Consider the following 12,776-nt stretch of genomic DNA (forward strand, 5'->3'; position numbering starts at 1 on the left):
TTAGTTGTGAGTTTACTTTTAAACTATCTTCTTAAATGAATCTAGAAGATATGTGAGGTTTCACTTAGTTGGAGCATTAGGGTCTTGTCGTAAGAGCATTTGGTGATTGTGATTTCTTCAAAGGGACGTAAGGGTTCATAAGTTGTAGCTTATCAAGAAGCTAGTGTTGTACCCGAACACTCCACCGAGTTTAGAGTGTCATAGTAAAACTAACTCTCAATTCGTTAGAATTGAGGAGTGAATTAAGGAAGATTAGTTAACATCTTCCTGAACCACTATAAATCTCCGTGTTTGTTCTCTTATCCCTTATCTTTGCATTTACTTTACATGTGAACAAACAAATCAAATCATACTATAGCAATCTCAAGTTCTAAATCAAAAAAGTTTTAAAAAGCACATTAAGTAACTATTCACCCCCTCTAGTTACTTACACTACCAATATATTTATCATGATTAAGATTTTCATCATCCAGCAGCTATCATTGTGTGTTGTTACAGAATTTCATTGTTTTCATCATCACTCATACTGGTTCTTATACAATTATGTTTCTCTATATTCCATTAGTTCTTCATTCGAAATTACCCAAATGACAGTATACGACTAAAACGGTTTAATAAGTTCTATTTATCACATATATTTGTGACTTTTGACCTGACCCAAATGACCCACCTTATAAGATCAAGTTAGCTAAACCATATTGCAGTGTTGTCAAGTTGATAGTATTTTAATTGTTCACATGACCTTCATGTCCTTTAACCGTAACGAACACGCCCAATAAGATTATGCATTTTGTTAGGTGTTGATTGTTTAACCTTGTTTATCTTATGATGCATGTTGCTTCCGTTATAACAGTGTGGAACCGACTACAACCGGCATATACAACAAACATTTAGAATGAAGCATTAAATGCTCAGTTGAACATTGAAGAAGCTATAAGCCGAACATATCAATAATCTGAATATGATGGTATATCTACAAAGAGTTAAGAGCTTGAGTTGTGTTAGAGGCGATTGATCACTTGTACCAAACTCAGTATACATCAAGTAATACTTGTGTTCTTTCTTTTGTAATATGAAAACTTCTATGCTGTAGTCAAGTATCTAGTGCAAATGAACAATATAATGTACTTTTCATTTGCTTCTTAATGTTTTCTCTGAACACTTGTTTACTTTTTCATTATTGATCAATTAGTTGCTCATGACATTTCTATTTATGGTTTGTGTTGGTTAGTAATCCAATATTAATATTCAAATGTTAAACACTTTATTTTGATGATGATACCAAGTCTCGTGTGCTTACACCAAGGTATAGAACAACACACGTTCATAAGCCTACACTATCTCTAGCAAACGACCAATACACAAAACCGATAAGTCAAAAGAGTCATTTAAAAACACAATGAAAGATCACGGTCGACCGTAGGCCAGACTGTGGATACCCTGTACCTTTGTTCTTCGAAACAAGGTACACGGTCGACTCCACGGTCAGCCGTGGGTCGATCGCAGAAACCCACTGTCCGATTTTTAATCGAAAAATGTTTGACTACTTCGGGGCATCTATAATTTACAAAACTTGTTTAAACATACTTAGAATAGTTGTCTTCTTCATATTCAAATGAGTTTTGGTCACTAAAACACTAATCTTGGTTAATCACACTTAATGACACCTTAATGACACTTTTAGCTTATGATAAATGCTAAACATTCAAGTATGGCTAAAAGTTCTTTTTCAAAGTATATTATTATAAATCTAATTAAAAATAGTAAAACTTAAAAATGGTCCTTAAGTCCCAATTAAAGAGATGTTCTTCACTTGATTAACCATTAAGCACTAATTATGCGTTTAATAAGAGTTTAGTGTAAACTCCCAAAAGTATTCACATAAAAATAAGGTAGTCTAAATTGGAAGCTTGCAAGTAACCAATAAGAGCACATACTTGCAAAACTAGTAGTGACAAAAGGGTTGAAGACTTGTGACTTGAAGTTTGGAAGCATATGGGTGTCATGGGATCAAAATTCTGCATTTGCCTTAAAAGGAAATCAATGACACCCTTCTAGTACAATGTGACGTACCTCTTTCAAGCCAAGGTCAACTTCAAAGAATGCCTCCAAGACAAAAGGGGTAATGCAGGTCTTTTCAGATGTTTTTGGCATCTAATTGCAACCATCTAATAAGGGAAAAGGCCAAAATAAAAGATCTCAAACGGCTACAAAATTCAGAGAACAGAGCTGGACGGTCGACCCAAGGTCAACCGTGAGGTGAGCCGCAGTCATCCGGGTTTGAATTTCTCTTGCCTATAAAAGCCAAACCTTGGAGCACTTGAAGACTCACCTCTTGCACTTACATTTCCATACAATTATTGATATCATTCAAATTTTCATTGTAATCAATTTAGAGTGATTCAAGCAAGAGTGATTGTAAACTTAGTTGTGAGTTTACTTGTAAATTATCTTCTTAAAGGGATCTAGAAGATAAGTGAGGTTTCACTTAAGTGATAGCATGAGGATCTTGTGGTAAGAGCTTTCGGTGATTGTAAATTCTTCAACGGGACATAAGGGTTCATAAGTTGCGTCTTATCAAGGAGCTAGTGTTGTATCCGGACACTCCACCGAGTTTGGAGCATCATAGTGAAACTAACTCTCAGTTCGTTAGAATTGGGGAGTGAATTAAGTAAGATTAGTTAACATCTTCTTGAACCACTATAGATCTCCGTGTTTGTTCTCTTATCCCTTATCTTTGTATTTATTATACTTGTGAACAAGCTATTCAAATCACACTATAGTAATCTCAAGTTCTAAATTGAATTTTTTTTTTTTAAAATTATACTAAGTAACTATTCACCCCCCTCTAGTTACTTACTGTTTGTTTTCTACGTGTATTTTTTCATACAGGCAAAGTGGCATGTTTATATATAGCTTTGGTACTGGTTACAAGTTGTTGCATATTAGTGATGCATAATATATATTTAAACTGATTATTTATGTTTATCATTTGAATATTAAGGTTCTTGGTGATTATTCATATGATGAATGATAAAGTGCTTGATGACAGACAAAAGAATATAACATTAAGCTGGCATTTCTTTACGCGCGATGAGATGGCAGTTTCAGCATGTTAACATTATTAGATGTATGTCATCGTCAGTAACAAGAGACAAAGCAAACATGGGTATAGAAAATCATATGTACAATTATTTTTTTCAGCACGTTAACATTCATCAGATAATATATTAAATAATAAATAGAAAAATTTCATTAGATGTATGTCAACATTAACCAGATATATAATAAATATTAACATTCATCAAATGTATAATAATAACATATATCAGATTATCAGATGTACAATAACAATTTCTCAGCATGTTAACATCCATCATATGTATGCTAACATATTAAGAAATAAAAATAAAAAAATATATCATATGTATGTTTAAATTCACCAGATATACAAATTAATATTAACATTCATCATATGTATGTTAACATCACTAGATGTACAATAGAGAAAATTCATCACGTTAACATTCATCAAATGTATGATAATATATTAAGTAATAGATATAAAACTTTCATCACATGTATGTTAACAATCACCATATATACAATAAATATTAACATTTATCAAATGTACAATAATAACATTCATCAGATGTACAATAATAATTTCTCAGCAAGTTAACATCCATCATATGTATGATAACATATTAAAGAGTTTCCTCATAACGCGTGTGTGGGTGACAAATGAGAGTATTCGATGTCTAAATAGCTGTTAAAAAAGTAATAAATATAAAAAATTATCATATGTATTTAAAAATTCACCAGATGTGTGTTAACATTTACCAGATGTACAATAAATAATTAATATTCATCAGATGTACGTTAACATTCACTCGATGTACAATAAAAAAAATTCCAGCACATTAACATTCATCGAATGTATGATAATATATTAAGTTATAAATAGAAAAATTTAATTAGATGTATGTTAACATTCACCATACATACAATAAATATTAACATTCATCAAATGTACAATAATAATTTTCCAACATGTTAACATTCATCATATGTATGATAACATTAATCTGTACAATAAATTGTAACATTCATCATATGTATGATAATAAATTGTACAATAATAATTTCATAGCATGTTAACATTCATCATATTCATGATAACATATTAAGTAATAAATATAAAAATTCATCAAATGTATGTTAATATTCACTAGATGTATGCTCACATTCACCGGATGTACATTAAATATTAACATTCATCATATGTATGTTAACATAGAATAAGTGAAAGCTTCAACTATATCGAGCGAACCACATCTACGTGGATAATACTAACTATATACAGATGTTCCTTTAGCTTCAACTATATTGAGCCAATCACATCTACGTGGACGACCGGTGGTTGTACCAAATTCTTGGCCAGAATACCGCAAAAGGTCACCAGCTTTATCCAATAACTTGAAAATGTACAGATCAAACTCTACTAATGTATGCCTTAACCTGTTCCAAACAGCAACAACATTGACTAAACTGTCAAACTTTAGATCTAAAAAAATGTTCTTTATTATCTGTTCCAAAAAATGTTTATTAACACTAATCACAAAATGGAGCTGAAAAGTACAAAAAGAAATCCATGACATCATAAACTTACTATCATCTTCTTTGACACATTCAAGAGAATGCACAACTATATGTTTCCATTTAATCATTTATGTATATGTTTCAGTTGTTGCTTCTAACATAAAGTGTCCGGTGTAAAATCTAGATGAATTTCTATGAGACTATGCCAAGTTCCTAAGATAACGTACGTAAACATACAAATTTGGCCGCATTTATAACAAGCTCAACTGCCTTTTTTTATTTTTTTGCCAAAAAACATAAAAGGGCCCATCTTTCTTCATGAACAAAGCTACAAGAAAAAGGTAACTGAAAAATAGAATCTCTATTAATTACTTGAGTTATCATTACAAATAGTATCCTAACAAGCTAAGGTAATAACCAAAACATTCAGTATATAGAAAAACAGTAACTCGTAACTTGACTTTAACGACCCGTAAAAGTACACTTGACGACCATCGTTATCTTGGTCCCACAGCTTGATCATAACTCTAAATAAATTTAATAAATAACCTTGCATTCTTTATTTAAAAATGATTTTCTATAAAAGAAACCTACCAAAATATGTAAGTTTAGAAAAACCATACATAAATACTTAATCAAAAGTTGACCAACACAAAGTCAACAAACACCCACAATTTAATGTATCAAAATAGAATGTAAGTTAATGTTTAACAAAAGCTGCCATCATAAATATGCAGAATCTAAGCACAGCGGAAGCAATCATTCATGAACCTGAGAATAAAACATGCGAGTAACTGTCAACAAAAATGTTGAGTGGATTATATGAAATGTCCCGTTCTTATTGATTAAAAACGTTCCATATTAATTGATTTCGTTGCGAGGTTTTGACCTCTATATGAGACGTTTTTCAAAGACTGCATTCATTTTTAAAACAAACCATAACCTTTATTTCATAGATAAAGGTTTTAAAAAGCTTTACGTAGATTATCAAATAATGATAATCTAAAATATCCTGTTTACACACGACCATTACATAATGGTTTACAATACAAATATGTTACAACAAAATAAGTTTCTTGAATGCAGTTTTTACACAATATCATACAAGCATGGACTCCAAATCTCGTCCTTATTTAAGTATGCGACAGCGGAAGCTCTTAATAATCACCTGAGAATAAACATGCTTAAAACGTCAACAAAAATGTTGGTGAGTTATAGGTTTAACCTATATATATCAAATCATAATAATAGACCACAAGATTCCATACATAGAGATAAAAATCATTCATATGGTGAACACCTGGTAACCGACATTAACAAGATGCATATATATGTAAGAATATCCCCATCATTCCGGGACACCCTTCGGATATGATATAAATTTCGAAGTACTAAAGCATCCGGTACTTTGGATGGGGTTTGTTAAGCCCAATAGATCTATCTTTAGGATTCGCGTCAATTAGGGTGTCTGTTCCCTAATTCTTAGATTACCAGACTTAATAAAAAGGGGCATATTCGATTTCGGTAATTCAACCATAGAATGTAGTTTCACGTACTTGTGTCTATTTTGTAAATCATTTATAAAACCTGCATGTATTCTCATCCCAAAAATATTAGATTTTAAAAGTGGGACTATAACTCACTTTCACAGATTTTTACTTCGTCGGGAAGTAAGACTTGGCCACTGGTTGATTCACGAACCTATAACAATATATACATATATATCAAAGTATGTTTAAAATATATTTACAACACTTTTAATATATTTTGATGTTTTAAGTTTATTAAGTCAGCTGTCCTCGTTAGTAACCTACAACTAGTTGTCCACAGTTAGATGTACAGAAATAAATCGATAAATATTATCTTGAATCAATCCACGACCCAGTGTATACGTATCTCAGTATTGATCACAACTCAAACTATATATATTTTGGAATCAACCTCAACCCTGTATAGCTAACTCCAACATTCACATATAGAGTGTCTATGGTTGTTCCGAAATATATATAGATGTGTCGACATGATAGGTCGAAACATTGTATACGTGTCTATGGTATCTCAAGATTACATAATATTCAATACAAGTTGATTAAGTTATGGTTGGAATAGATTTGTTACCAATTTTCACGTAGCTAAAATGAGAAAAATTATCCAATCTTGTTTTACCCATAACTTCTTCATTTTAAATCCGTTTTGAGTGAATCAAGTTGCTATGGTTTCATATTGAACTCTATTTTATGAATCTAAATAGAAAAAGTATAGGTTTATAGTCAGAAAAATAAGTTACAAGTGGTTTTTGTAAAGGTAGTCATTTCAGTCGAAAGAACGACGTCTAGATGACCATTTTAGAAAACATACTTCCACTTTGAGTTTAACCATAATTTTTGGATATAGTTTCATGTTCATAATAAAAATCATTTTCTCAGAATAACAACTTTTAATCAAAGTTTATCATAGTTTTTAATTAACTACCCCAAAACAGCCCGCGGTGTTACTACGACGGCGTAAATCCGGTTTTACGGTGTTTTTCGTGTTTCCAGATTTTAAATCATTAAGTTAGCATATCATATAGATATAGAACATGTGTGTAGTTAATTTTAAAAGTCAAGTTAGAAGGATTAACTTTTGTTTGCGAACAAGTTTAGAATTAACTAAACTATGTTCTAGTGATTACGAGTTTAAACCTTCGAATAAGATAGTTTTATATATATGAATCGAATGATGTTATGAACATCATTACTACCTCAAGTTTAGTAGGTAAACCTACTGGAAGTGACAAGAAATGATCTAGCTTCAAAGGATCTTGGATGGCTTGAAAGTTCTTGAAGTAGGATCATGACACAAAAACAAGTTCAAGTAAGATTTTTACTCGAATTAAGATAGTTTATAGTTATAGTAATTGAATCAAAGTTTGAATATGAATATTACCTTGAATAAGAAAGATAACCTACTATATATAATAAAGGTTTCTTGATCTTAGATGATTACTTGGAATGGATTAGAAAGCTTGGAAGTAAATTAGTAAACTTGAAGGGATTTTTGAAGTGTTCTTGAAGTGTTCTTCCTATGATGATTATAGCTTGATTCTTGAAGTGATTTTTGATGAAGATGATGATTAACTACTGGAAAAATACGTTCATAATAGTGTGTGTGTGTGTTGAGAGAGAATTAGAAAGAGAATTGGAAGTGAAATGGAGTGAATGATGAGTGGTAATTGGTGAGTGGTGAGTGGGGTTAAAAGGAGTTCTAGTTAGTTGACTAGCTCATGGTAGAAGTTAAAATTGATTAGTCATACATGACATAATCAAGAGTGGAATCCCATGCTAGTTCCTATTGGTATATACTCATAGTAAGTACGTTTTGAAGCTGTGTATAATACGGGTAAGAATACGACTAGAATTCTTGATGAAAGAAAAGAATGGAAAAGTAACTGTAACCATTTTCGTTAAGTATGAGTGTTTTGATATATGTCTTGAAGTCTTCCAAAAGTATTTTAATACATCTAAATACACTACATGTATATACATTTTAACTGAGTCGTTAAGTCATCGTTAGTCGTTACATGTAAGTGTTGTTTTGAAACCTTTAAGTTAACGATCTCAATTAATGTTGTTAACCCATTGTTTATTATATCTAATGAGATGTTAAATTATTATATTATCATGATATTATGATATATTAATATATCTTAATATGATATATATACATTTAAATGTCGTTACAACGATAATCGTTACATATATGTCTCGTTTCGAAATCCTTAAGTTAGTAGTCTTGTTTATATGTATATAACTCATTGTTAATATAATTATGGAGATACTTACTTATCATAATCTCATGTTAACCATATGTATATCCATATATATATCGTCATGTCGTTTTTACAAGTTTTAACATTCGTGAATCGCCGGTCAACTTGGGTGGTCAATTGTCTATATGAAACATATTTCAATTAATCAAGTCTTAACAAGTTTGATTGCTTAACATGTTGGAAAAATTTAATCATGTAAATATCAATCTCAATTAATATATATAAACATGGAAAAGTTCGGGTCACTACAGTACCTACCCGTTAAATAAATTTCGTCCCGAAATTTTAAGGTGTTGAAGGTGTTGACGAATCTTCTGGAAATAGATGCGGGTATTTCTTCTTCATCTGATCTTCATGCTCCCAGGTGAACTCGGGTCCTCTACGAGCATTCCATTGAACCTTAACAATTGGTATCTTGTTTTGCTTAAGTCTTTTAACCTCACGATCCATTATTTCGACGGGTTCTTCGATGAATTGGAGTTTTTCGTTGATTTGGATTTCATCTAACGGAATAGTGAGATCTTCTTTAGCAAAACATTTCTTCAAATTCGAGACGTGGAAGGTGTTATGTACAACCGCGAGTTGTTGAGGTAACTCAAGTCGGTAAGCTACTGGTCCGACACGATCAATAATCTTGAATGGTCCAATATACCTTGGATTTAATTTCCCTCATTTACCAAATCGAACAACGCCTTTCCAAGGTGCAACTTTAAGCATGACCATCTCTCCAATTTCAAATTCTATATCTTTTCTTTTAATGTCAGCGTAGCTCTTTTGTCGACTTTGGGCGGTTTTCAACCGTTGTTGAATTTGGATGATCTTCTCGGTAGTTTCTTGTATAATCTCCGGACCCGTAATCTGTCTATCCCCCACTTCACTCCAACAAATCGGAGACCTGCACTTTCTACCATAAAGTGCTTCAAACGGCGCCATCTCAATGCTTGAATGGTAGCTGTTGTTGTAGGAAAATTCTGCTAACGGTAGATGTCGATCCCAACTGTTTCCGAAATCAATAACACGTGCTCGTAGCATGTCTTCAAGCGTTTGTATCGTCCTTTTGCTCTGCCCATCAGTTTGTGGATGATAGGCAGTACTCATGTCTAGACGAGTTCCTAATGCTTGCTGTAATGTCTGCCAGAATCTTGAAATAAATCTGCCATCCCTATCAGAGATAATAGAGATTGGTATTCCATGTCTGGAGACGACTTCCTTCAAATACAGTCGTGCTAACTTCTCCATCTTGTCATCTTCTCTTATTGGTAGGAAGTGTGCTGATTTGGTGAGACGATCAACTATTACCCAAATAGTATCAAAACCACTTGCAGTCCTTCGCAATTTAGTGATGAAATCCATGGTAATGTTTTCCCATTTCCATTCCGGGATTTCGGGTTGTTGAAGTAGACCTGATGGTTTCTGATGCTCAGCTTTGACCTTAGAACACGTCAAACATTCTCCTACGTATTTAGCAACATCGGCTTTCATACCCGGCCACCAAAAATATTTCCTGAGATCCTTGTACATCTTCCCCGTTCCAGGATGTATTGAGTATCTGGTTTTATGAGCTTCTCTAAGTACCATTTCTCTCATATCTCCAAATTTTGGTACCCAAATCCTTTCAGCCCTATACCGGGTTCCGTCTTCCCGAATATTAAGATGTTTCTCCGATCCTTTGGGTATTTCATCCTTTAAATTTCCCTCTTTTAAAACTCCTTGTTGCGCCTCCTTTATTTGAGTAGTAAGGTTATTATGAATCATTATATTCATAGATTTTACTCGAATGGGTTCTCTGTACTTCCTGCTCAAGGCATCGGCTACCAAATTTGCCTTCCCCGGGTGGTAACGAATCTCAAAGTCGTAATCATTCAATAATTCAATCCACCTACGCTGCCTCATATTCAGTTATTTCTGATTAAATATGTGTTGAAGACTTTTGTGGTCGGTATATATAATACTTTTGACCGTATATAAGTAGTGCCTCCAAGTCTTTAATGCAAAAACAACCGCGCCTAATTCTAAATCATGCATCGTATAATTTTGTTCGTGAATCTTCAATTGTCTAGACGCATAAGCAATCACCTTCGTTGATTGCATTAATACACAACCGAGACCTTGCTTTGATGCGTCACAATAAATCACAAAATCATCATTCCCTTTAGGCAATGACAATATAGGTGCCGTAGTTAGCTTTTTCTTCAATAACTGAAACGCTTTCTCTTGTTCATCATTCCATTCAAATTTCTTCCCTTTATGCGTTAATGCAGTCAAGGGTTTTGCTATTCTGGAAAAGTCTTGGATGAACCTTCTGTAGTAACCAGCTAGTCCTAAAAACTGGCGTATGTGTTTCGGAGTTTTCGGGGTTTCCCACTTTTCAACAGTTTCTATCTTTGTCGGATCCACCTTAATACCTTCTTTGTTCACTATGTGACCGAGGAATTGAACTTCTTCCAACCAAAATGCACATTTGAAAACTTAGCGTACAATTCTTCCTTCCTCAATACTTCTAACACCTTTCTCAAATGTTCACCGTGTTCTTGGTCATTCTTTGAGTAAATAAGTATGTCATCAATGAAAACAATGACAAACTTGTCAAGGTACGGTCCACACACTCGGTTCATAAGGTCCATGAACACAGCTGGTGCATTAGTTAAACCAAACGGCATGACCATAAACTCGTAATGACCGTAACGTGTTCTGAAAGCAGTCTTTGGAATATCATCTTCTTTCACCCGCATTTGATGATACCCGGAACGTAAGTCAATCTTTGAATAAACAGACGAGCCATGTAGTTGATCAAATAAGTCGTCGATTCTCGGTAGTGGGTAGCGGTTCTTGATGGTAAGTTTGTTCAACTCTCGGTAGTCGATACACAACCTGAATGTACCATCTTTCTTCTTGACAAACAAAACAGGAGCTCCCCACGGTGATGTGCTTGGTCGAATGAAACCACGCTCTAAAAGTTCTTGTAATTGGCGTTGCAGTTCTTTCATCTCGCTGGGTGCGAGTCTGTAAGGAGCACGAGCTATTGGTGCAGCTCCTGGTACAAGATCTATTTGAAATTCAACGGATCGCTGTGAGGGTAATCCCGGTAATTCTTTCGAAAATACATCAGGAAATTCTTTTGCAATGGGAACATCATTGATTCTCTTTTCTTCAGTTTATACTTTCTCGACGTGTGCTAGAACAGCATAGCAACCTTTTCTTATTAGTTTTTGTGCCTTCAAATTACTAATAATATGTAGCTTCGTGTTGCCCTTTTCTCCGTACACCATTAAGGGTTTTCCTTTTTCTCGTATAATGCGAATTGCATTTTTGTAACAAACGATCTCTGCTTTCACTTCTTTCAACCAGTCCATACCGATTATCACATCAAAACTCCCTAACTCTACTGGTATCAAATCAATCTTAAATGTTTCGCTAACCAGTTTAATTTCTCGATTCCGACATATATTATCTGCTGAAATTAATTTACCATTTGCTAATTCGAGTAAAAATTTACTATCTAAAGCCGTCAATGGACAACTTAATTTAGCACAAAAATCTCTACTCATATAGCTTCTATCCGCACCCGAATCAAATAAAACGTAAGCAGATTTATTGTCAATAAGAAACGTACCCGTAACAAGCTCTGGGTCTTCCTGTGCCTCTGCCGCATTAATATTGAAAACTCTTCCGCGGCCTTGTCCATTCGTGTTCTCCTGGTTCGGGAAATTTCTAATAATGTGGCCCGGTTTTCCACATTTATAACAAACTACATTGGCATAACTTGCTCCGACACTACTTGCTCCGCCATTACTCATTCCGACACCATTTGTTAATTTCGTTCTATTAACCCCTGGTCCGTAGACCTCACACTTCGCCGCGCTATGACCATTTCTTTTACACTTGTTGCAAAATTTGGTGCAGAACCCCGAGTGATACTTTTCACACCTTTGGCATAGCTGCTTCTGATTGTTGTTGTTGTTGCGGTTATTATTGTTGTTGGGATGATTGTTGTAGTTGCTGTTGTTATTGTTGTTATTGTTGTTGTTGTTGGGCCGTTTGTTGTAGTTGCGATTGATGTTGCGATTGTTGGGATAATTGTTGCGATTATTGTTGTCATTGCTGTTGTTGTTGTATTGGTGATTCTTATCACCGTTTTCCTCCCACTTTCTTTTGACTTGCTTCACATTGGCCTCTTCAGCAGTCTGTTCTTTAATTCTTTCTTCAATCTGGTTCACTAGTTTGTGAGCCATTCTACATGCCTGTTCTATGGAGGTGGGCTCGTGTGAACTTATATCTTCTTGGATTCTTTCCGGTAATCCTTTCACAAACGCGTCGATCTTCTCTTCCTCATCTTCGAATGCTCCCGGACACAATAGGCACA

This window comes from Rutidosis leptorrhynchoides, chromosome 11, assembly GCF_046630445.1.
Source record: "Rutidosis leptorrhynchoides isolate AG116_Rl617_1_P2 chromosome 11, CSIRO_AGI_Rlap_v1, whole genome shotgun sequence".
In the NCBI taxonomy this organism is placed as follows: Eukaryota; Viridiplantae; Streptophyta; class Magnoliopsida; order Asterales; family Asteraceae; genus Rutidosis; species Rutidosis leptorrhynchoides.